The sequence below is a fragment of the Trichechus manatus genome, unplaced genomic scaffold (genome assembly GCF_000243295.1).
Source record: "Trichechus manatus latirostris isolate Lorelei unplaced genomic scaffold, TriManLat1.0 scaffold00045, whole genome shotgun sequence".
NCBI lineage: Eukaryota > Metazoa > Chordata > Mammalia > Sirenia > Trichechidae > Trichechus > Trichechus manatus.
The window spans coordinates 9,270,916-9,296,727 of record NW_004443981.1 but is presented as its reverse complement, the minus strand read 5'-3'; the positions used below and the strand labels follow the sequence as shown (position 1 = coordinate 9,296,727).

The 25,812-nt window shown below is 41.2% G+C and overlaps 1 protein-coding gene across 2 annotated transcripts in view; it reads left to right on the top strand.

Annotated features, from left to right (window-relative positions):
• Positions 1-3,380: 3,380 nt before the first annotated feature.
• Positions 3,381-25,812, top strand: part of TRAF3 (TNF receptor associated factor 3) — an 81,002-nt gene continuing 58,570 nt past the window's right edge. The window contains exons 1-3 of one of the 2 annotated variants that reach the window (XM_023731770.1): positions 3,381-3,398; positions 4,079-4,220; positions 25,398-25,520. The gene's annotated coding sequence lies outside the window, so the exon portion shown is untranslated. Of the gene's footprint in view, positions 3,399-3,902; positions 4,221-25,397; positions 25,521-25,812 lie in introns of those variants that run through there. The other variant, XM_023731771.1, reaches the window with a different exon arrangement.

Sequence of the window (25,812 nt, the reverse complement as noted above, 5' to 3'; positions counted from 1 at the left end):
ACAGGACAGGTCACCTCCTACTGCTAGAATGAGGGAGTGACCAGTAGGTTCCTTAATTTGCTTATTCCTGCATCCAGACCTTCACGGAGCATCTGTGAGGTATCAGGCTGGGGACCTGATGTAGGCAGGAACAAAGCCCTGTGCATAGAGGCTCCTTAGACCGCGGCCTCGTCAGGCTTATTCACTGGCGGTGGGGAGACAGCTGCTTGTAACATCCACAGAGCCACACTGCTGGGTGCACACCTGGCCCCACCTAGCCACTGGGCACCTTGCAGGCGTGGGCCTCAGGTACCATATTGCGGGTGGTGGTGGCAGTGGTGCCCATTCAGGGTTGCTGTGAGGTTGGGTGGGCTCTGCAGTGTGGCCGGAACCGAGCCTGCACACACTCCTGCTGAGGACGTATGAGGACATTGTGAGGGGCGGGGACAGCTCTCATGCCTGCCTTTTCTTCCTAGCCAAGCCCACATGCCATCACTCCTGTACAGTGTTCCTGCCTCGTGGAACCTTGTCCTGGCCCCCAGACAAGCTCTGTTCTGCCCTCCTGGTATGCCGTGCCTCTCCAGCGTACAGTCCTCATGCCTGGACCTGCTTCTTCCCCTCTAGAGTGACTGTAACCCCCATGCTGGTGAAGTGTCTTCTGGGGTGACCTTTTGTCTGCAGCACGTGGCTGCTGCTCTCTAGATACAATGAGCGAATGAATGAAAATTAAAGGTCACTTAGGAAGCACACTCTTTTCCGGATTTGGTTGTATGGCTAACGGTTTGGTATTCCAGGCGCTCTGAGCACATGATGGTTTTCTCTATACTGGGAAGGCAGCTGGGTGGCCAAGATGATTGCTGTGTGTAGAGCAACTAGGAGTGCTTGTTGTGGTTGCATGTTCTGGAATGAGAGTCACGGTGGTTCCCAGGAACTCCTCAGAGGGCCTCTGAAGCTGGCTTACGCTGCAGATGTGCACTAGAGACAGCATGTCATAATGCTCATTTTGTTCATTTCAGCTTTCTTACCCAGCTGCATCCCAGTAAATTGTCAAAACCTTCCCCCAGTAAAAACCACAAACCAGTCAACCTTTAGCAAACAGGTTAGAAAGCTAGAAATGCCCCCCAGGTGTTTGCAACATTTTTTTTTTAAGATCCTTAAAAAACCTTTGTGATTCAAAAGGCAGCTTCCTGTGCCGGGAGCCTCTCTCCAGCGCGCTTGCTTCTGAGGCTGGTCGCTTTCAGAAAGACTGCAATGCAGCGGTTACCAAAGTCCCCGGGACTGTGGAAACAGCCCGTTCAGGAGCCTTCTACTCCCCTCCACGGCTGCTGACTGTTGCCTGCAGTTTGCAGAAGGAGATAATGAAGGCAGGACTCACCGGACCTAGCGGTCCAGTGATGAGAACGTAAGCGGTTTTCGACAACGCTGGGGCTGACCCAGGCATGTCCTGCAGCAGCTCGGCTAAGTTCCCGGTGCAGTGGGCTTCCCGGGAACGGGAAATGGAAGGTACCCTTGCAGCTCGTGCACGCTAATTTTGTTTTCCTTTCTGTGTTCAGATGGTGGATGGTAAGAAGGTAAGGGACTTTGAGAATCACATGTAGGCTGTATTGTACATGTTAATGAGTATCCCTAGTGAAGGTGAGGAGTATGATGGATGGATCGCTTCTGAACCTGGGAAATAAAACTTTCATTTCTTGTTGGTGACAATTTTGACATTTGAAAAATCATCCTATTCAGTGTTGACAAATGCCCTCTAAATAAATTTGCAAAAATGTTCTTTAAAGAGGTCTGCTTTTCCCGTGACTTGCTAAACATAGTCGCATTTCAGAGATGTAGATATGGACATGCTGTGTTTGTTCCTTTAACTTAAGAAATGACAGTTTTGTCCGTTGGGCATGGGAGCATCTTGTTTTACAAAATGTCAGCCCTGTGGCGGTGAGTGATGAAGATGATTTCTTTAGTTTTTATTTTGCCTTCATACGGGCGATTTTGGACATGTGGAGGTCTGCGCCTGTTTGTGTGGTGAGCTGAATACAACCTCCAGCTGTTCTGCTTTGTTTCTCTAAGTGTGAAGCCAAGAGCCAGAACTCGGATTTATTTTGCTATGTATCAGCAGCCCCAGACCATGTTAAATGCATTATGGGTGGTAATTTATATGTCCAGTGCCAAGAAATGGAATGTCATGGTTACCATGGCAACTGAATGCATTCTTAAAGCTTGTGAATGGGCTCTGAACCTTCTGGTGTTTGAGTGAGATTTTCCAGCTGAGAGCCTGCATTCACAAGGAGTGTAGGTTAAGCCTGCATCCCACGTGAAGCACATTCTTTCTCGCCTTTACTAAAGCTTGTCCATTCAGCTCAGCTCTTTCTCTGGTGACATCTGCCTGAATATTTGGGGAACAGGCCTGTGTGTGAGATCCTGACACCTGGTCGGGGGTGCGGTGTAGACCGGGGGCAGGGGGGGGGTGGCATGTCAAGGCCTCCTGAGGCTGCAAGATGGCTGCAGCCCACCCTTTTGCTGGCGTGGTCCTGGGAGGAGCCTCCTCTTCCATCTGAAGAGCATTTTTCAGTCACACACCACAGGGCTCTAGCAGAAGGCCGACTTCCTGGGTGGCAGCTCTGCCTTTTCTGTTTGTAGGATACCACAGGTTGGTTTTGGGGAGGGGGGCCCATGTTAGACCCATATTCAAAATGCAAACTTGTGAAAATAATGAATGTGGACCTACTACGTTTATAGTAATTTGTTTGCTGTTTCTTAGAAGTATTTGTAATGTCGTTTCTTTGAAATCCAGTTCCCCTTGTGCATGTAAACTCTGTTGATGTCTTGATTGCCTGGGATCGAAATGTCTACTTGTTAATGTTTGTAAACACATCTACACAGCCTGAGTGCAGAGGAGGCCTGGGTCTGAGGGTAGGGGTGGCAGAAGCTGCTGAGCAGCCCCATACAGGGTAATGGCTGCCAAGGCCAGTCCTCCTATGAGAGGGCCAGGCCAGGCTCTAGGAACACTTTTCACACTCGTGTGGAATTCACTGTGTTTGTTAATAAACATTCAGCTCGTGTAGTTAGACTTCAAGAGTCCCTAAGTGGCTGTAATGACCTGGCTGTAGAGTCATCTGACCGCCTCTAACTTCACAAGGGAGAAGGAGAAGCAAGATCAACAGCCCAAGGCTGATTCCTGTGAGGCAGAGGACAGATGCCTCCTCTCCGCCATCTTTACCAATTCTGACACCAGCCGTCCCTCCCTCAACACTCTCTACTTTTCTGCTGGGTTCGATAATTCATTGCAGTGGCCACACAGAACTCATATACAATGCTCATGATTATGGGGTTTATTAGGGAAGTAACAGGTTACAATTCAGGTTCAGGAGTGCTCAGGATACAGTTCTTCCATCAAGACAGCCTCTTCTCAGCCGTGCTCACAGGTACGCCTCTCTGTGGCCGCTTCGCCTCTGCCTTGCTCAGCAAGTGTTACAGAGCTCTTTTAGGTCTCCCCCACTCGGCAGTAAGCTTTGGCCCAAAGGTGCTCAGCTCTTGCTCTGAGGGTCAGCAAACCTAGGTCCACCAAGTGCCTGGAGGCACCCTACTCCTCCAGCAAGTCTCCAAAGGACATGCTCCGCTCTTGGCTCTTCTTCCTTGGTGGAGGTGGGATCCTCTCTCTGCCCTGGAATTGGCTCTCTTTTAAGCCTATCAGGATGGCAAAACTGACCAGTCGCCTTGGTGGGCCACAGTTACTTTATTTGCACAGTCCCACCCAATCACTTGGGTGGGAGTTACAAGACCATGGTGAGAAAGGCCATACAAAAGCAATACATTGCACCACAGTGGTGCAAACAGCTAAGCACTCAACTACTAACCGGAAGGTTGGTGGTTTGAACCTGCCCAGAGGTGCCTCGAAAGACAGGCCTGGTGATCTGCTTCCAAAAGGTCACAGCCTTGAAAACCCTACGGAGCACTTCTGCCTTGCCGTAGTCAACTCAACGGCAACTGATTTAGTTGAACTTCACAGTGGGCCTGACTTTCCAGGTGCACGTGAGTGGGCATATCGCGGTCACTCACCTACAGGCCTCAGTTAGGAATCTAATTCCATCTCTTTATTTTACAGATGAGGAAACTGAGGTCCAAAGAAGTTATGCCACTTGGTTAAGGTCCCAAAGCTGGTCAGAACCAGGTCTCGGATCAGAAACCTGGCTCCGGGCTGCTCCTGGCTTTCTGTTCTCCTAAGGATCACGTTCCTGACAGAAGAGGTTTGCTCTCCATTTGTTGTTTTTCTTTTATCAGAAGGGGCCTATCATAATAACAGGAATAGAACTCTGTAATTTAGAATTTAGAGAATCCCTGTCTTCCTGTCATTCTCTCTTTGGTCCTTTATTAAACTTCCACACAGTTGGCCAGAGACATCCCCAGGGGAGAAGGGCTTGACCTCTGCCCCTCAGACCTTGCGCTGTGGTGAGCACTGAACCAGATTGGGCCCTGTGTACTGGCCCGCAGCCTGTCTGTGGTGTTCTATGGGAAAGCTGAAGTGCCCGGTGGTCACCCCACAGTAACCGTGATCATCGCAGATTAAATCAAGGTCATCATACTGTATTTACTGACACAGAACACAGAGAAATACCTGGAAGAGGCTCAACCTACAAGAGTTGGTACAAATCAATTTTTAGTCAGATGCGAGTTAAACCCAAGCTTTTGCTTTGACAGTCTTCAAGATTGAGATTTTAGTATGGGAGAGTGTATTTTCCTAAATGGCCTCAATAACATCTCCCATCCTACATGTTCTTACAGTGCGACTTTGACCAAGAGGTAGGCATCGCTGTCCCTTTCTTTTGGGTCTGGGCTGGGTCTGTGACTGCCTTACCATAGAGTATGGCAGAAGTGATGCTTGGTGACTTCCAGGCTAGGTCTTAAAAAGGGCACAGTTTCTGCGTGGCCTCTCTTTTTGGGACACCTGCTCTGGAGAAAGCCGGCTACTATGCTGTGAGGAAGCCCAGACTCGACAGAGACACCCCCTGGAGAGGGCCTCTTGGAGTGGTTCTGAGGCCTCAGTCAGCAGCCCCTGATGTGTGAGCAAACGGCCCTTCTGAGGATTCTAGCATTCGTGCCTCCCATCCAAGGTCCCAGACTGTGTGGAGCAGAGCTGTGCCACGCGTGCTGTACCCTGTCCAGATTGCTGGCCCACGGAATCTGTGGGTGTGACAAGTGGGTGTCTCATGCCGCTACATTTTGGGGTAATTTATGATGCCGCCTAGTTACTGGAATCCCTAGTGTTTTCATTCAGCAGTATTGGAGATGGCCTCTTATCACATGCTAGAGATAGAAAGCGTAAGAAATTCAGACTTTTATTTGATAATCAGACTTTTTTAAATTTCTTTTTTAAATATCAGCTTCATTGAGATATAATTCCTATACCATAAAATTCACCGTCAGTGTTTAATTCAGTGGTTTGCAGTATACTCAGAGTTGTGCGTCGTCACCAGTGTTGAAGTGTAGAACACTTCCATCACTCCAAAACCATAGTCGGATTCTTAGTCTAACTTATTGGAGTCCCTGGGTGGCGTACATGGTTAAGTGCTTGGCCATGAAAGTGAAAGGTTGGCAGTTGGAGCCCACCCAGAGGTGCCTTGGAAGAAAGGCCTGGAGATCTGCTTTCATAAAGATTACAGCCAAGAAGCCCTGTGGGGCAGTTCTACTCTGCACACATGGTCACCATGAGTTTGAATTGACTCGACAGCAACTAACAAGAAGAAGAAGAAGAAGTCTAATCTACTCAACAGACAAATACGAAGAGGAGATTAGGACTGCTGTGTGTGCATATGTCGCGGTGGTGCTGGGTGCCTAAGACCTAGTGGGCACTCCGTTGCTGTTTGCTGGGTGCGTGGCTTCTTCACCTTGAAGAGAGAAGCTGAGAAGCTGTGCGTGAAGCTGGGCTGGCTGTAGTGCTGATGAATGTCTGCGTGTGAACGTGGACGGAAGCTCATGTCAAATATTTGATACGATGTGAGCTTTCAGTAAGGGCAGAGACTATGCTGCAGGCAGGAAGGGCGTCTCTGGAAGCTCTGTCTTGGATCAGAACACAGTGCTGGGACATCCGGTGAGCGAGGAGCGAGTTCAGTGCAGAGCAAGACACGTACTGCATTCTCCCCTGCCCCCTCCGCCCCCAAGCACACACTTCTCTGCCCTCCCAGCCACACTCTTTCATTCCTTTACATGCACTCATGAAAGTTGGCAGCCTGGGCAGGAGCAGAGGCATGGCCGGAAGAGGAAGGGGCTGCTAACAGCCTGGACCAGGTGTAAGAGGCCAGGTCCTAAGTGTCGTAGGCTTTGTGGGCCAGTGGGTGTCCCTGCTGTTGTGGACAGTATGTAACGGAATAGGCATGGCTGTGGTTCAGTAAAACTTTAGTTACAAAACCAGATGTGGGACTTTGTTTGCCCTTGGCCTGGACGAACACACTTGTGCCACCTGCCTGGTCTTTGTTACCGACACAGTGTTGCCACCTGTGCCTCCTGTCTCCTGCTCAGCTGCTGTCTATACCAATTGACGAGGTAGGGACATATGCCGGTGGTGCCACCCTAATTCTGGGGCCTTTACTGTGGGTGTCCTTGTGGTACTTCATCCCTGCCTGTCACCCCGCTAGACTGAGAGCTCAAGGGCAGGAAGATGTTTCTCAGTGCCGTATCAGCACATGACGGGAGCCCTGTCACTGGTTGGATAACTTGGGAGTGATGGGGTCGTGGCAGATTTGGGGATGGCGGGTAAACATGACAGGGAAGGAAGAAGACCAGGGGGCAGATCTAGTAGCATCTGGGCCCTGTTGCTCAGCAGGCACGTGGTAAAATGTGGGAAAATCCAGAACATGAGAAGGAGATCAAGAGCACAGTCTTCAGAAGTTTCTCTTTGGCCTGTATAGAAAACCCAGGATAAATGTGTTTGTACTTGTGAGAGAGGATTGAATTTCCCCTCTTAAGGGAGAACTTCATCAAAAGACTCTTAGAAGTAACCTTTCAGATAGAGAAAGTTTTTTGCTTTTAGATCGTGGAGGAGACAGATTTTTCTTGATCTGAGGAATCCAGTAATCTAGATGTTCTCTGCCTAAGGGCTTAACTTAATCAGGCCTCTGAGGCAGGTGCCTCAGCAAATAGTTTGCCCTCACGTTCCTAGGTAGTTTAGATGAGAGAAAACCCCGAAGGAAGAAACCTAGGTATTCTTTGTTCCCTGCTGTTCAGGTCAAGATGAGGGCTCACCATTAATTTACGGCAAGTGAAATGGGCGCTGGTATTAGAAGTCTGTGATAAACTAAAAATGAATTCTGCAATGTAATCTCGTTAAAATTGTTCTTTGGTTTAGGAGGAAGAATTAATTGAAGGAGGACAGTATCTTTACTTGTCAAAAACAGACATGGTATTCAATTAAAAATAATAAATTGTCATGCTTCGATGAGCCCTCATATGTTACAAGATGGCATTTCGCAGGCAGATTCATTAGATAGAATTCTTTTGCAAGGGTCTTTAGACCGTCAGATTGGGGTAAGTAGCCTTCTGAGGTGCCCCCACGCAGCTTGTGCTCAGCTGTGGAACATCTCCGTAAGGAAGCCAACGCTGCTGTCTTAGAGGTTCCCACTGTAGCACTGAAACGGTCCCACAGAGCACAACAGACTCAGTTGAAACATTGTGCAAAGAAAGGCTTGCGATGGGGCTTGGGTTACTTTCTGGTTAGGAGGAGATGCCTCTTGGACTACTGAAGACAGATTGTAAAATGCTGAAACTTCAAGAACTAATCTAATTTGGTTCCTCTTCCCCAACCCACTGGGTCACTGATGGGGAAACCCAGCCCCAGGGCGTGGGGGTGAGTGTCGGAGCTGGGTCTGTATAGGCTTCCTGTCCTGCCCCCTTGGCGTGGCTGTCCAGCCCTTCCTCCCTCCTTACTGCGGTCCATCTGCTGGCCTTCTTGATGACCCTCTACTGCCTTTCTTGATGGCCTCCTCTCATCCCCAGCCAGGGGGTGCCTTGCCCAGAGTCTGGGAATCTTTCTTAGTTAAGACCCTTAACTCAGAATCCACAGTTCCTAGAACATTCCTGTTTTTTCTGAGCTGGGCTTCTGAAAATGTCTAAAAGTGATGAATGGTTTTATCATTCATCTATATGTGTGGTGTGGTTTATTACAACTTTGAAACTTCAAATCTTGTAAAGCAGATTCACTCCCTGCTTTCAAATTTACTCAATTAAAAACTCTGTGGACGGTATAATATTAACTTAGAACAAGGCTTTCAATGTATGAGTTATTGAAAAAACCGCTCTTATATCACCTTTAATAAAGATAATTTTGAAATATAATTTAAGGCCTGGAAGACATTTGGTAGGCAGGTAGAATCTCCTTAGAAGCAGGGATAGAGAGACTACGTCTCACATACTTTGGTTGTGTTATCAGGAGGGACCAGTCCCTGGAGAAGGACACCATGCTTGGTAAAGTAGAGGGTCATCAAAAAAAAGGAAGACCCTCAATGAGATGGACTGACACAGTGGCTGCAACAATGGGCTCAGACATGGCAACGACTGTGAGGATGGTGCAGGACCGGGCAGGGTTTCGTTCTGTTGTGCACGGTGTCACTATGAGTTGGAACTGACTCAGCGGCACCTAACAACAACAGTATTGTCCAACAAAAAGTTCAATACCCTAGAATTGTAATGGGGTTTATTTTCTATACAACCTATAAAATGAGATGTTGAATTGATGTTTAATACTGAACCACTTTTTAAGCATTTGATTTTTGAATGGACTTTACCTATTTTATAATTTAAAAATCTGAGAAATACAGAAAATAGTTAACTTCTACTTACCCTTCAGTTTACACATCCCCTCCTCAGGAAGGCCATCCCTGTACCCCACTTGTGTGGGTGTCACTGCTGCGTCCACCATGTACTTCCCCTTCGGTAGTTTTCAGTGGACACGCACACACACGTAACTGCCTGTGTTATATCCTTGTTCCCGTAGATGGTCATGTGTGCGAGGACGAGGCCTTGTCCGTCTTTTCCCCTTCTCCTTGCAGGGTGCGTGGCCCACCATAGACACGTGAATGACTGAACAGAAGTGCTGGAGTTACCCTGTTAGGTAGTTGTGATGATCTACATTGACCCTTCTTGCAGGATTGTCTCAGAATTTGCCAGGTGTTTGCTGATCCAACTCAGAAAATTTTTTTCCATTACTGATTTACTACTTTTTCATGTTATTTACTATTTCTATTTTTTCCCACCTCCAAGGATTAGGAGACAGCTGAGAATAGATGACTTTTGATACCCTGATGGGTTCTTCCTTCCTTTACTGTCCCTTCAAGTTCTTTCTCATGTAAGTGAACAAATATATTGAGGTGTAACAAATTTAAATAGTCCCTCAGATTCAAGAATGGAGATTATCAAGGAGAGTGAAGGAATTTTGAAAACCAGTAAAACTTAGCCCCGTACTTTTGATGTTTCGTTTAAGGACATTTCTTGTAAGTTACATTTACAAGTACCAAGCTGAAGAAGGAGTGCCGTCATTCAGACATATTTACTGGGCACATCTGCAGTGACGTAACTAGGGTTGGTGTCACCCACTGTGGTAACTCAATGGTGTCACCCCCCTATGCTAATTACCACAATATTGTAGCTAAAACACCAGAAAATTTGACAAAATCAGCTACTGGAAAAACATCAGCAGCAACAAAAACAACAGCACATGCTTGTGGCGCATACAGATAAAACCACTTGATTTGAAGCGTCATTGTAATTGGGCAGCAGCTCTGACTGGAGGACGTTGGAAGATTCAAACAGTAAATTAGCATAGAGTTTTAGTCTTGTAGGTATAATGATACATGTAAGCTGGGCTTATGAAAAAATTTTTGTTGTTATAACTAGCTACAGGGATGTTGTGGTGTTGTTAGGTGCCGTTGAGTCGGTTGCGACTCCTAGTGACCCTGTCTACAACAGAACCAAACACTGCCCAGTCCCGCACCATCCTCACAATTGTTGCTATAAACTATGGGGATTTTTTGGTAAAAATAAATATATTTCTGCTGAAGCAATGCACAAAAATTTTATAGACAGTCATTTTGATGTCACACCCTCTGACAGTGTCACCTAGTATGGTCAGCACTCCCCACACCCCCCTAGTGTAAGGGTAGGAACGTATCCGAGGGTAGGAAGGGCGTGTGCCCTGGAGTCAGATGGGGAGGTTGTGGTCCTGACTACCCTTGACTGTCTGGGTCTCAGCCAGGGGCCGTGCACAAGGTGGTGCTGGGCACTGTGAAGACCACGAGAACAGGAGGTGGACGTTGGTCCGGCATGTCTGCCATGAAACCCACTCACTGGATGCCCTGCTCCCAGGCTCTCATTGCAGTCTTCTGGAGTTGTTCATAGCACTGCTGTAACCTACATTTACAGATTTATTTTAATATTATTCCAATAGAAATTTTTATTAATATAGCCATTTTATTTGCATAAGAAGTGTTGACAGTAGAATATTTTATGTTCAAAATATTGATAAATTTTTGGGGAAACCTAAGAGGTTTGATGTTGCATAACAAATCTCTATTTAAATTCACTGAGTAAACTGCAATGAATCATAACTATATTAAGCAAAAGCCAACATTGCAGAATAGTTTATTTGAAAGGCCGATTAGATGAAAATTTCAGGGTGACCTGGAAAGATTTCACACTTGGTACAGCTCTAAGCTAAAATAATATGACCGGTTAGATGACAGGAATGTTTGTACTGGTGGATCTAGCAGTTTTAACAATGGAGGAGTCAGATTTGATCATGAAGTAAATTTATTTTAGAGGATTTAGGTAGCACAAAGAATATTAAATTAAAAAGATTCTAGAAACACTGCATTAGATTTCCAACACTACTCTATGTAGTTGCAAAAATATGCTTGACATTTTTCAAGTAATGGATGTTTGATCATGATGACAGAAAATTAGTCTTAAATACTCAGGTAGGTAAGACTTCAGAGACATTTATTACAATGCTAAAAGCAAAAACAGGAAAACCCTCATCATTGCATTATAGCTCCAAAACATGGCTTCTTTCCCCCAAGAATGATTTAAAAAATTATTCAGCTGCATGGGGCTGTCGTTTCATTCTTCAGTAGCTCTTTTCTTCCCCCTCTTTCACATCCTTTTGGAGAATGCTTTTCAAAGGTAAGCTAAATATTTCTTGTCTACTCTCATATTAAAGTAACTAGAAGTTAAGCAAATAATTATGTAAATGATGTGAAAAATTTGTTTTAGCCTAGTCAAGGTCTGAAATGTCTTCCTTGAAGTCAGAGGTGACCTCATTTGCCTCGGCTGACGGTGCTACCTTGGTGCAGCTGGTGATGAACGTCATATGTTAGTCCTCAGATGATAAATAAACTCTGGGAATGCCATAGCTGAAATACAGGCAGTCCCCGGGTGACAAATGTCCAGCTTATGGTATTTATGAATGGACTGCCATAAAGCCTATTGTATTAAAATTTGAGTTAAATACTCTGGTTTGTAGTAACAAACACACGCACTATTTTGTGACGCTCATGAAAACATCGCGCTATTTGGAAGTGTTTCTTAAGTGTTTTATATGCATATTGTTGTTAAGTGCCATTGAGTCAGTTCCAACTCATAGCGACCCTGTGTACAACAGAACGAAACACTGCCCGGTCCTGCACCATCCTCACAATCGTTATGCTTGAGCCCATGGTTGCAGCCACTGTTGTCAGTCAATCTCGCTGAAGGTCTTCCTCTTTTTTCGCTGACCCTCTACTTTACCAAGCATGATGTCCTTCTCCAGGGACTGGTCCTAATAACATGACCAAAGTATGTGAGACAGAGTTTCTCCATCCTTGCTTCTAAGGAGCATTCTGGTTGTACTTCTTCCAAGACAGACTTGTTCGTTCTTTTGGCAGTCCATGGTATATTCAGTATTCTTCGCCAGCACCTTAATTCAAAGGCAGCAGTTCTTCTTTGGTCTTCCTTATACGTTGTCCAGCTTTCACATGCGTATAAGGCGATTGAAAACACCATGGCTTGGGTCAGGCTTACCTTAATCTTCAAGGTGACATGTTTGCGTTTTAACACTGTAAAGAGGTCTTTTGCAGCAGATTTGCCCAGTGCAGTGCATCTTTTGATTTCTTGACTGCTGCTTCCATGGATGTTGATTGTGGATCCAAGTAAAATGAAATCATTGAGAAGTTCAATCTTTTCTCCATTTATCATGATGTTGCTTATTGGTCCAGTTGTGAGGATTTTGATTTTCTTTATGTTGAGGTGTAATCCATATTGAAGCCTGTGGTCTTTGATCTCATCAGTAAGTGCTTCAAGTCCTGTGTACTTTCAGTAAGCAAAGTTGTGTCATCTGCATAATGCGGGTTGTTAATGAGTCTTTCTCCAATCCAGTTACCCCATTCTTCTTCATATAGTCCGGCTTCTCAGATTATTTGTTTAGCACACAGATTAAGTATGGTGAAAGGATATAACCCTGACACACACCTTTCCTGACTTCAGACCACGCAGTGTCCCCTTGTTCTGTTCGAATAACTGCCTCTTGATCTATGTACAGGTTCCTCATGAGCACAATTAAGTGTTGTGTAATTCTTATTCTTTGCAATGTTATCCATAATTTGTTATGATCCACACAGTCAAATGCCTTTGCATCGTCAGTAAAACACAGGTAAACATCCTTCTGGTGTTCTCTGCTTTCAGCCGGGATCCATCTGACATCAGCAATGATATCCCTGCTTCCACGTCCTCTTCTGAATCTGGCTTGAATTTCCGGCAGTTTCCTGTTGATATACCACTGCAGCCACTTTTGAATGATCTTTAGCAAAATTTTACTTGCATATGATATTAATGATACTGTTTGATAATTTCCACATTCAGTTGGATCACCTTTCTTTGGGATAGGTATAAATATGGATCTCTTCCAGTTGGTTGGCCAGGTAGCTGTCTTCCAAATTTCTTGGTGTAGACAAGTGAGCACTTCCAGTGCTGCATCTGTTTGTTGAAACATCTCAACTGGTATTCCATCAATTTCTGGAGCCTTGTTTTTTTGCCAGTGCCTTCAGTGCAGCTTGAACTTTTTCCTTCAGTACCATTGGTTCCTGATCATATGCTACCTCCTGAAATGGTTGAACGTGGACCAGTTTTTTTGGTAGAGTGATTTGGTGTATTCCTTCCATCTTCTTTTAATGCTTCCTGCATCATTTAATATTTTCCTTGTAGAATCCTTCAGTGTTGCAACTCAAGGCTTGACTTTTTCTTCAGTTCTTTTAGCTTGAAAAGTGCTGAGCGTGTTTTTCTCTTTTGGTTTTCTACCTCCAGGTCTTTGCACATGTCATTATAATACTTTACTTTGTCTTCTCGTGCCGCCCTTTGAAACCTTCTGTTCAGCTCTTTTACTTCATCATTTCTTCCGTTTGCCTTAGCTACTCAACATTCAAGAGCAAGTTTCAGAGTCTCTTCTGACATCCATTTTGATCTTTTCTTTCTTACTTGTCTTTTTAATGACTCTTTGCTTTCTTCATGTATAAATGTTCTTGATGTCATTAGACAACTCACATGGTCTTCGGTCATTAGTGTTCAGCGCGTCAAATCTGTTCTTGAGATGGTCTCTAAATTCAGGTGGAATATACTCAAGCTCGTAATTTTTTTTTTTTTTGGATACAATTTACTGTTGTTGTTTTTTTTTATATTTTATTGTACTTCAGGTGAAGGCTTACAGAACAAATAGTTTCTCATGAAACAGTAGTACACACGTTGTTTTATGACATTGGTTAATAACCCCACAACATATTAACCCTCTAAATTCTCAACCTTTTTTTTTTTGGTGAAAATACACATAGCCAAAGATACACCGTTTCAAAAATTTCTACATACACAGTTCAGTGACATTGACTACACTCTTCCAATTGTGCTGTTATTCTCACTTAAGATGAAGGCTTACAGAACAAAATAGTTTCTCGTTTAACAGTTACTACAAATGTTGCCCTATGACAATGGTTAACAATCTCATCAAGGTTGTAATTTGCCTTTCGTGGACTTGTTCTAATTTTTTTCAGCTTCAGCTTGAACTTGCATATGAGCAATTGATGGTCTGTTCCACATTCAGTCTCTGGCCTTGTTCTGACTGATGATATTGAGCTTTTCCATGTGTCTTTCCACAGATGTAGTTGATTGGATTCCTGTGTATTCCATCTGGTGAGGTCCATGTGTATAGTTGCCCTTTATGTTGTTGATAAAAGGTATTTGCAATGAACAAGTTGTTGGTCTTGCAAAATTCTGTCATGCTATCTCCGGCGTCATTCTTTTACCAAGGCCGTATTTTCCAACTGCCAATCCTTCTTTATTTCCACCTTCGCATTCCAATCACCAGGAATTATCAATGCATCCTGATTGCGTTTTCGATCAATTTCAGACTACAGAAGTTGGTAAAGATCTTCCATTTCTTCATCTTTGGCCTTAGTGGTTGATATGTAAACTTGAATGATAGTCGTATTAGCTGGTCTTCCTTATAGACGTATGGGTATTATCCTATCGCCGACAGCATTGTACTTCAGGATAGATCCTGAAATGTTCTTTTTGACAATAAATGTACCACCATTCCTCTTCAAGTTGTCATTCCCAGCATAGTAGACCATATGATTGTCCAATTCAAAATGGCCAAAGCCAGTCCATTTCAACTAATGCCTAGGATATCAGTGTGTATGTGTTTCATTTCACTTTTGACCATCTCCAGTTTTCCCAGATTCATACTTCATTACATTCCAGGTTCCGATCATTAATGGATGTCTGTAGCCATTTATTTTCATTTTGAGTTGTGCCACATCAGCAAATGAAGGTCCCAAAAGCTTGACTCCATCCATGTCATTAAGGTCGACTCTACTTTGAGAAGGCAGCTCTTCCCCAGTTGTCTTTTGACTGCCTTCCAACTTGAGGGGCTCATCTTCCAGCACTGTATCAGAGTGTTCTGCTGCTGTTCATAAGGTTTTCACTGGCTAATTCTTTTCAGAAGTAGATCGCCAGGTCCTTCTTCCTAGTCTTAGTCTGGAAGCTCAGCTGAAACCTGTCTGCCATGTGTGACCCTGCTGGTATTTGAATACTGGTGGCATAGCTTCCCGCATCACAGCAGCTTGTAATCCCCCGCAGTACAACAAACTGACAGGCGTGTTTATCTAAATTTAACATCATAAAATTTTTAATCAAGAAAAAAGCTTTTTTTGTCGTCACATTTGAAAATATTTCCTTGCACCTGTCCCTTAGAAAATGAAACAAACAACATAAAGAATATGAGGAAATTGGCTATATGTGTAGAAGTTCTTCTGTTCTCACATAGTAATGAGACAGTTCTTTTTTTTTGCCAAGTGCTTTCCTATCAGATTTATTAGATAATAATAGGAGTTGGGAATATTTAGAAAATGAACTCACTAATTTTAGAAGGGTGGTAATCCTGCAAAATCAGGAAGGGAAGTTTGTTGGTTGATTTGGTTTACATTGAACTAACTTGTTCAGAGAATGGGCACCTACTTTCACCAAAAATAAATGGACTTGGTAGCAGTTGCAGCATGTGCCTCTTTTTGGTGTACCTCATAATGTAATGGGTTATCACCAGATACTATATAATTACAGTATTGTTTTGCAGTCACATTATCTTTGTGTGCATACACTTATGTAGTAATTGTAACAAAGTTTTTATACCCTTATAGTACTTTTCCTATTTGCATAGTGCTTTTGTTTACTAATTTATATTCATTTGACAAACATTTTATGGTCTCCTCTGATGGGTGTGTTGGAACATGTACATATGAGACATTTGTTGCAAATAGTGGGAAATAATCAGAGCATAACATTCCAGATTGAAGCAATCTCTGTTTCTAAGACATCTCTGAGAAAGAAAGCATTTAGTTTGCCAATTCAGATAACCCCCTGTAGTTATAAGGTGTTAGTCCAGTTCTACTTAATAAGTCAGTTCTGTTTCCGCCATGATGAAATACCAAGGTCCAGAGGTACCCTCCTACCAGGACTAGAGGGAGGTGAGTGAGGCACTTGCCTGCTTGCCTTGGGTGCAGAATTTAACGGGGCACCAAAAACTCAGCAGCTGACATAAACAATGTTTTATAATGCAATACTTTAAAAAAAATTTTAATGGAAGAAACCATGATTAAAAATAATTAAGACAGGATTGCTATTAATGATTTTTTTCTTTTGCCTCAGGCTCCAGTATGACTTGGCATGGCATCATTATTGACCCTGTCTTTATTTAAAATTCTGATGTTTTGTTGATCATGGATTTTTCTGCATTAATCTGGGTTTTTAGAAGTATTGTATTAAAATATTTATCTCGATTACTGAGTTTTTTGACACACCCTTAAATGTTGTGTCTCAGGCAGGCAGGTTAGGACTGTGTTCCTTGAAATAAGAGAAACAAATGGAATGAGCCCTATGATTATTCCAGCTTAATCTCTAGAGCAGAAGTCTTCAAACTTTTTCTTGTATTAAGAGCCAGATAGTAATACATTAGGCTTTGCAGGCCATGCAGTCTCTGTCACGACTATTCAACTCTGCCTTGGTCTGGGGCTGCTTTTGTGCTACAGTACATAAATGAATGTGTATGGATGTGTTTTAATAAAAATTTATTTACAAAAATGGGTGGCTGACTGAATTTGGCCCACAAGCCATAGTTTGCCAAACCCTGGCTGAGAGGCAGTTTCCAGGTTGCAGTGCAGAGGGAAGGAAGCCAAACAGAGCCACTGGCCTCACTTAAGTGAAGAAACAGAGATCAGAGTTTGGGAACGCCAAGGGAGCTGGAGTTTGTGGGGCAAAGTATTAGAGAGGAGGTAGCTGCTTAGAAGACAGCCTCAGAGATCTTTAGAGGGACCCCAGGAGGCTTTGGCTGAATACTGATCTGCACATGTGTGAAAGGAAAGAACTCTAAGCCAGGAAAAGAATCACCAGAACCCCTGAGACTATTGCCCTAAGATAACCTTTGAACATGGAATTGAAGCTATTTCTGCGGGTTATTTTTCAACTATGTAATAGACTGGCTTATAAATTAAACACTATCACTCATGAGTAACATGATCCCTTAAACAGCGAACTATATGAGACCGAACAGTTAACATTTATCCAGAAGCAAAGGTGAGAAGGCAAGGAGGGGAAGGGAAGCTACATCAATGGAAACAGAACAAATAGAATGGAAAAAATGAGAATTGTGACACTTTGTAAAAATTGTAACCAATGGCATGGAACAATTTGTGTAAAACTTGTTAAAGGGGAACCTAATTTGCTGTGTAAACTTTCATCTAAGACAGTAACATATTTAAAACAACTACCACCACCACCACCACCACCACCAAGAAGGACTAGATCCAACAATTCTTGAAGGTCACACAGGGCTGGGAATAGTTTGTGTTCCCACCAGCCAGAGTAGAATCAGTTAGATCCTTTGGAGGCTTGCTTTTTAATTTTTATTAGGATGGGTTTGGAACAGCCTTTTCATCTAAAGCATCTGGTAGATTCCTCAGAAGGATATTGCCCTAGTAGTGGAGCTGAATTAGCCCTAGACTGAAAGGCTGCTCTGGACTTTTTATAGATTTACTGATTCAGTTGCTGATTACAAGTAACTTAACTGCGTTCCTAGAACAAAGCCCAAACTATATATAAAGAGATACAGTGAAATCCAACACTCAACAATGTAAAAAAAAAAAAAAAATTCAGTGTCCAGCATCTAATAAAAATTTAACCAGGTATGCAAAGAAGCAAGAAAATATATTAACCAGGAGAAAATCAATAGAAACAGACCCAAAACGGACAGAGATGATGAAATTAACAGATAAGGACATTAGAATAACTATTATAAATATGCTGCATATGTTCAAGAATGTAGAAGAAAACATAAGCATAATGAGTAAAATGAAAGATATAAAAAAGGCAAAATGGAACCTCTAGAGATGAAAACTACAGTAGATAACAGATTAGATACTGCAGAAGAAAAGTGGTGAACTGGAAGACATAGCAATAGAAACTATCCAAAATACAGCACAGAGAGAAAAGAAGACTGAACAAAATTACAGAGCATTAGTGGCCTGTGGGACAGTGTAACTCATCTAAGACATATAACTGGAGTCCCAGGAGGAGGAGAAAAAGGTATGGAAACAATATTTGAAAAATAATGACTGAAAAATTTCCAAATTTGATAAAAATGACAAACCATGAAGCCAAAAAAGTCCAGAGTAGACATAAAGAAAACCATATCAAGGCATCTCATAGTCAAATTGCTGAAAACCAGTGATAAAGAGAAAAAATTATTAAAAGCTGCCAGAAGAAAAGAAGGCTTATTACAGAGGAACAAAGATAAGAATGACAGCAGACTTCTGGTCAAAAACTGTGCAAGCCAGAGGGCAATGGAGTAGCGTTTTTTAAATACCGATGGGGGAAAAACTGTTAGCTTAGAATTCTCTACACAGTGAAAGTGTCTTTTAAGAATGAAGGTTAAATAAAGTATAAAGAATTTGTTAGCCAAGGAAAGTTGAGAGAATGTATTTCCAGAAGAACTGCACTACAGGAAACATTAAAGTTCAAGTAGAAGGAAAATGGTACTAGATGGAAATTTGCATATACACAAAGAAATTCAAGGAAATAGAAATGTTAAATAGATTGTTAAATAGCTTCATCTCTAATATCTGAAAAATAATTGGCTATACAAAGCAAAGATACAAATGTTTTGTGGGATTTATTATAATTGTAGAGATATATAAATGCCAGCAATAGCACAAAGGATAGGAGAAATGGAAGTATGGTGTTACAGGGTTCTGTACTTGAAGTAGTATATTATTTGAAAGTACACTGTAATAAGTAAAAGATATATATTATATCCAGAAAAATTTCTGATCGGGGGAGAAAAAAGAAACATTAACTGCCAATATCAGGAATAAAAAAGTGGCTATCATGACAGATCCTACAGACATTGAAAGGATAATAAGGAATATTATAAATAATTTTATGCCAATAAATTTGACAACTTAAGTAAAATGAACAAATTCCTTGAAAAACACAAACCACTAAAGCTCACTAAAGAAGAAATATATAACAAGCATAAGTCTGTTTATTAAAGAAATTGAATTTATAGTTAAGAACTTTATCTGAAAGAAAACTTCAGGCCCAAATGATTTCACTGGTGAATTGTATCAAACACTTAAGGAAGAAATAATACTAATCGGACAAAAAACATTTTCAGAAAACAGAAGAGGTGAGAATAGTTCCCATTTCATTCTGTAAGGCCAACATTATTCTGATCGCAAAACTGGACAAAGATGTTACAAGTAATGAAAACCACAGAGCAGTATTTTTCATATACACAAAAATTCCCAATAAAGTTTAGCGAATAGAATCTGGCAACATATACAGAGGATAATATATAAAGACCAAGTGAGGTTTATTTCATTGGCAATGAAAGGTTGGTTTAATACTGAATATCAGTCAGTGGAATCCACTATGGTAATAGACCAAAAGGAGAAATCAGTATGGAGTACAGGGATAGAAATAATGGAAAACACAAAAGGAAGACAGGAGACATAGGTAAAATAGTGAGGCCTAACATATGTATAATTGGAGTCTGAGAAGGTGAGGAGAGAGAGAACAGTGCGAAACAATATTTGAAAAGATAATGACTGAAAAACTTCCAGAAACTATAAAAGATGCTAAACCACAGATTCAGAAAGCCCAACAAATTACTGGCAGGATAAGTAAAAAGAAATTCACATGTAGTCACATCATAGTGCAACTGCAGAAAACCAAAAACAAGGAGAAAATCTTAAAAGCATTTGTGTGTGTGTGAGGGGGGATTACCTACAAAGGAATAACAGTCAGTTGATTTCTCAACACAATGAAAGCCAAAAAAAATAGTGGTATAATAATTATATTGAATGAAAAAATTCTGTACCCAGCAAAAATATCCTTCAAGAACAAAGATGTTTTCAGACAAACAAAAAGAGAGAGTTTGCCACCAAGCAGAGGGAAAATTATTCTAGATAGGTCTGAGCTGCAAGAAGGAATGAAGAGCAAAGCAAGTAGTATATATGTACGTGTTATGGATTGAATTATGCCCTCTAAAAAGATAGGTTAAAGCCCTAATCTGTGTACCAGTGAATGTGACCCTGTTTGGAAATAGGGTTTTTTAATGTTAATGAAGTCCTGCTAGAGTAGGGTCGGTCCCAGACCTAATCTCTTCTGAGTGGTGTCTTATAACAGACACACAGAGAGACATACAGGGAAGAGAGACCACATGAAGATCCATGTACAAGCCAGTGAATGCCAAGGAATGCCTGGGGCTACTGACAAGGAAGACCCCTCCCTTTTAGTTGATGCCTCATTTGGACTTCTAGCCTCCAAAACTATGAGACAATAAATTTCTGTTGATTAAAGCCACCTACTCTTGACTTTTTTGTTATGACGGCACTAGAAAACAAAGACAGTAGGTGTATTTAAATGAATATTATATAAAACCTTGATAGTGACTTATAGGTTTTAAATATATACACATATGTATACACACGTGAGAGAAGTTTATAAGTTGTAAATACGGTAAGTGGAGTCAGTGTTTTAAGGTTCCCAGAGAAGGGTAAACATATTGATTAACATTGAACTTTGATAAGTCAGCTACACATTATAATTTCTAAACTAATCACTAGAAGAATAGACATAGAGTATGTAACTTCCAGTTTAGTGGGGAGTGGTGACTGGAATGATAAGAAATCATCCAAAAGAAGGCAAATGGAAAGTCCCTGGTAAAATCATAGATTTAAATATGAGTAATTACTTCCAATAATAGGCCAAGTGCTCCTGTTAAAAGATGAAAATGTCAAATTGGATTTTTTAAAACCCCCAACTGTATGCTGTTTGCAAGACGCCCATCTAAAACATAAGGATTCAGAAAGGTTGAAGGTAAAATGATGGAAAAAGATAAACCATGTAAATATTAACCTAAAACAAGATTGTATAGTATCAGAAAAAATATAAGGCAAAAAGCAGTACTACAAACAAGTGTCATTTTATGTTACCGTGTGAGTAACTCTAGTTGCTGTAACAAAAACCTGAATATTTCAGCTTATTGTGAACATGTTCATTTATTGCTCACACAGAGTCCAACAAGATAGTCCTAGTTAGCAGATTGCTTTCTATGTAGTCATTTAAGGATTCAAGTGTCTTCTACCTTGTGACTCTGCCATCTCCTAGGACCTTGGAGTATTTTGCAGGATCCTTTGCATTTGGGGAAGAGAGAATCACGTAAGTGGTCATGGGCCAGGCCTGGAGGTGTACATATGTTTACATCCCATTCAGCAGACCTCAAGTTGTATAACCAAACTTAACTTAAGGGAGACTGGGAAATATAACTGTGTCCAGGAGGTAGAGGAAATTATTTTAGTGAACATGTAGTCTCTACCATATTTTATAATGATAAAAAGTTAGCAATCCCAAAGGAAATCATAATAATTTAACATGTAGATGAGCATAATAATACGACTTCACAATATACAATGTAGAAATTGACATGCACCCAAGGAGAAATAGACAAACTTATAATCATAGTAGAGATTTCAACAAACATCTCAGTAATTGATGAAACAAGCAGGAAGGACCCTTCCCCCAACCTTCACCCCCAAAAAGATCTGTAAAGACAAAAGTTTTAAACAGGATTAATAACTTTGGTTTAATGTACACATATAGAACATTCTGTCTAAAAACTGCAACATATACTTTATTTTAAAGCAAACGGCATTTATAAACAATTGCCCAATACTGGGCCATAGTGCAAGTCTCAGTAAATTTCAAAGCATTGAAATAATACAGATTATGATCTCTAACATCAGTAGACTTGACCTATAAATCAGTAACAAAAAGATAATTATAAAATCCCCAAGAGTTTAAAAATAAAGAAATATTTTAAAATAACCTATTGGTCAAAGAAGATGATGTAATGCAAGTTAGCAGATATTTTTAACTGAATGATAATGAAAATACTGTACATCAAAATTTGTGCAATTTGCGAAAGCTGGACAATGAACAAGGAAGACCAAAGAAGAATTGGTGCATTTGAGTTATGGTGGTGGTGAAGAATATTAAATATACCATGGACTGCCAGAAGAACAAACAAACCTGTCTTGGAAGAAGTGCAGCCAGAATGCTTCTCAGCAGGGAGGATGGTGAGACTTTGTCTCACCTACTTTGGACGTGTTATCAGGAGGGACAAGCACCTGGAGAAGGACATCATGCTTGGTAAAGTAGAAGGTCAGCAAAAAATAGGAAGATCATTAATGAGCTGGATTGACACAGTGGTAGCAACAATGGGCTCAAACATTGTGAGGATGGCACAGAGCTGGGCAGTATTTTGTTCTGTTATGCATGGGGTCACTATGAGTCTGGACTAACTCGACAGCATCTAACAACAACATAACAAAATTTGTAGAATACATAGCCTTAGAAAAGAAGAAAGGCTCAAAATTAAATAGGCTAAACATCAGAATTAGAAAAAGACAAAAAAACAGGCCAGAAGAAAATAATAACGAGAATTAATCAAGTGGAAAACTTAGGTAGAAAAGATCCACAAAGCAAACAAATTGTTTATTTTAAAAGTCTAGCAAAACTGACAGACCTCTGATAAGACTGATAAGGAAAAAAACAGAGGCACAAATAATCAATGAAATGAAAGGAAAAATGGAAATCACTATAGATTCATTAGATTAAAAATATCGTTAAATAATATTATAAATAGCATCATGCCAGTATATTTGAAAATTTAGATAAAATTAATTTCTTACAAAATACAACTTAATAAAAGTGACTGAAGAAGAAATAGAAAACCTTGAGTAATCCTATAACCACTTTAAAATTTGAATCAGTAATTACACATTTTTAGGCACATATGGCTCCATTTTATATTCCACCAGACTTTCAAAAGGAAGAAATCATTCCAGTTTTACCCAAATACTTCTTGAGACTAAAACAGGGGTTGCTGCTGCTTAACATGTTTTATGCGGTTACCATAACTTTATTACTAAAGCCTGACAGGGATAGCATATTCAGTGAAGTGTTTATAGTGGACACGTAAATTACAGCTATTGATTTTTAGTTCTCTTGCCAAAGAAACGTTCAGGCCTAATCTTGTTCATTTGTCGAGAACTGTAGTCCAGGTTTGGGTGATAAATGGCTCAGAATTAATAAAACTGTGAATGAAAGAATTTTGGGAATGTGTGTATGTATGTATATATGCGTGATCTATGCATATTGACCCAGGCAGTTTCTTGAGTAGATTAAAACCCATGTTTTTAAATATTTGATTGTATCAGTGAGGGCTCATTGTGATGTAAATTTTAGAAAACTTGACTGTAGCTGTTCAAGTTAAAAATGGGATTTATTGACTCACCTAAATCTAAGGTGGGGCTGGCTGCAGATGTTCCCGTTCAGTCAGTTTCTTCCCTAACATCTTTGTCCGTGTTTGCTCTGTTCTCAGACAGGCTCTTCACTCATACTTGCCAGAGGGCAGTGTCAGCTCCAGACTTGTGTGTGCTTTTTGGGAAAGAGTGAGAGTCTCTTTCAGTCCCAGAGCGGGAAGAAAAGACTTTGTTAGTTATGACTTGGTGGATTGTGTGTTTATAGAGACGAACCTATCTCTGCCCAGGAGAACAGAATGCTTGATTGGCCAGGTCCAAGTCACATGCTTCCTCCTGCACCCAGAGTTGGAGTCAGTGCCTCTGGAAGCTTGTGGAGTGAGAGTGGGCAAGAATGTTGTTATTAGGTGCTGTTGAGTCGGTTCCGACTCATAGTGACCCTATGTAGAACAGAACGAAACACTGTCCAGTCCTGTGCCATCCTCATCTTCCAAGGAAAGAATATCTGGAGAGAAATCAAAGTACAGTAACCATAGGAAAAGTGAATGATTATGTGGTTGCAAAATTAAATCTCCATTGCAGCAGTTGCCAGATATAAGATTTCATGGATTCTTTGTTCAAAATAATTACAAAATTCTATATAATAAAGAGTTCTTAAGATACCACTCCACAACCATTCAGTTAGCAAGATTTAAAAAGTCTGAGAAGTCTTGAAAATGTTGAGCAACAGAAACTCTCTCATACCTTTCTGGTGGGAGTGTAAATTGTTATCACTGCTTTAGAAAATATTTTGACTGTATGTAGTAATTTTGAATCTCTACTACCAGTAACCTAGCAATCACACTTCTAGATATGTACACCAGAGAAACGCATGCCTATGTGCTTGAGATATCTGTAGCAAAAAGATCTTAGTATCATTTGTAATTGCTCCAAAGCAGAAACTGCTCAGAGGTCCATCGGCAAGGGAATAGACAGGTGAGTTATGGTGTATTTATACAATGGATTGTTACACAGCAATGAAAATAAACTACAGGTACAGCAAGAATAATGTTGAGCCAAAAAAAAGGCAAGACAAAAGAATACATGCAAAATGATCCCATTTATATAAAATTCAGAAGCAAGCGAAAATAAACTATATATGTTAGGGCTATGTACCTATAAAGCTCTAAAGAAAAGCAAGGAAATGATAACCATAAAAGTTAGGGTTGTTTTTAGATGCCATCAAGTTGATTTTGACTCATAGTGACCCCATGTATCAGAGCAGAAGTGCCTCCCCTTAGGGTTTTCTAGGCTGTAATCTTTATGGGAGCAGATCACTGGGTCTTTTCTCCCTCGGAGCTGCTGGGTGGGTTCAAACCGCCAATCTTTTGGTTAGCAGCCAAACGCTTAACCATTGTGCCACCCAACCCCCCCTGTTGCCGTCCCGTCGATTCCGACCTGTAGACATCCTACAGGACAGAGTAGAACTACCCCTTAGGGTTTCCAAGGAGTAGCTGGTGGATTTGAACTGCTGACCTTTATGGTTAGCAGCCAGTATCTTAACCACTACACCATCAGGGCTCCATTGTGCCACCAGGGCTCCTTAAAAGTGAGGGTGGTAGTTACTTAGAGGAGAGAAATGGATTTGGGATCAGAGAGGGGCACCCAGCCTTTCTGCAGTCCTGGCAGTGCTCCATTCCTTGGCCTGGGTGGTAGTTACACTAGTGTTTGTGTAGTAAATGTTTATGAAACTGTACATATATGTTTCCTCCACTCTTCTATGTGTATATAATATGTATATAATACTGTGTGTACATAATATTTCACGATAAAAGTGATTTAAAAATGAAAATAACCTGGAGATATGTAGATTTGTAATTCGAGTCCAACTAAAAAAGGGGGTTGATAACTCAAACCACATCTGCATATAGTGTGGTTAAAATGTTTTATCTTAAACTTCTTAGTTGCATTTTATGGAAATTTACATTTTGAAATTCTATTTTGAAAAGCTTTCAAAATTCTGCAGATGAGAGTTGACCACGTGTTATGCTTCCTTCCTAGATAAGGGACCCCACTGCTTTGTTTGAAGGAGGACAAGTTTGACACTGCTCACATCTTTCCTTATTGAAGTATCCTCCTCCTGACCAAGCTTGGATAAACCTTCCGACGGCATATGACACACAGGTACGTCACTAGAAAATGTGAATTTGCATAGATTTCTTCCTTCAGCTGTTACTTCTTTGCATAAAAATAATTAACTTCAAAAGCATTCTTTGGGGCTTTAGCAATTTTATTATTTAACAGATGCATTTGCTTATCTTCTACACATACGGCACTGTGTTTTGGCTTGTGTCTGATCTCATTTTTATTTTTCATTTTTCCAACATTAGACTTTGAGAATAATAGACATTGTACCTGATGACCCAGTGTCTTTGTCTCCTTAGGGCTGCAGTAACAAAATGCCACAAAGTGGGTG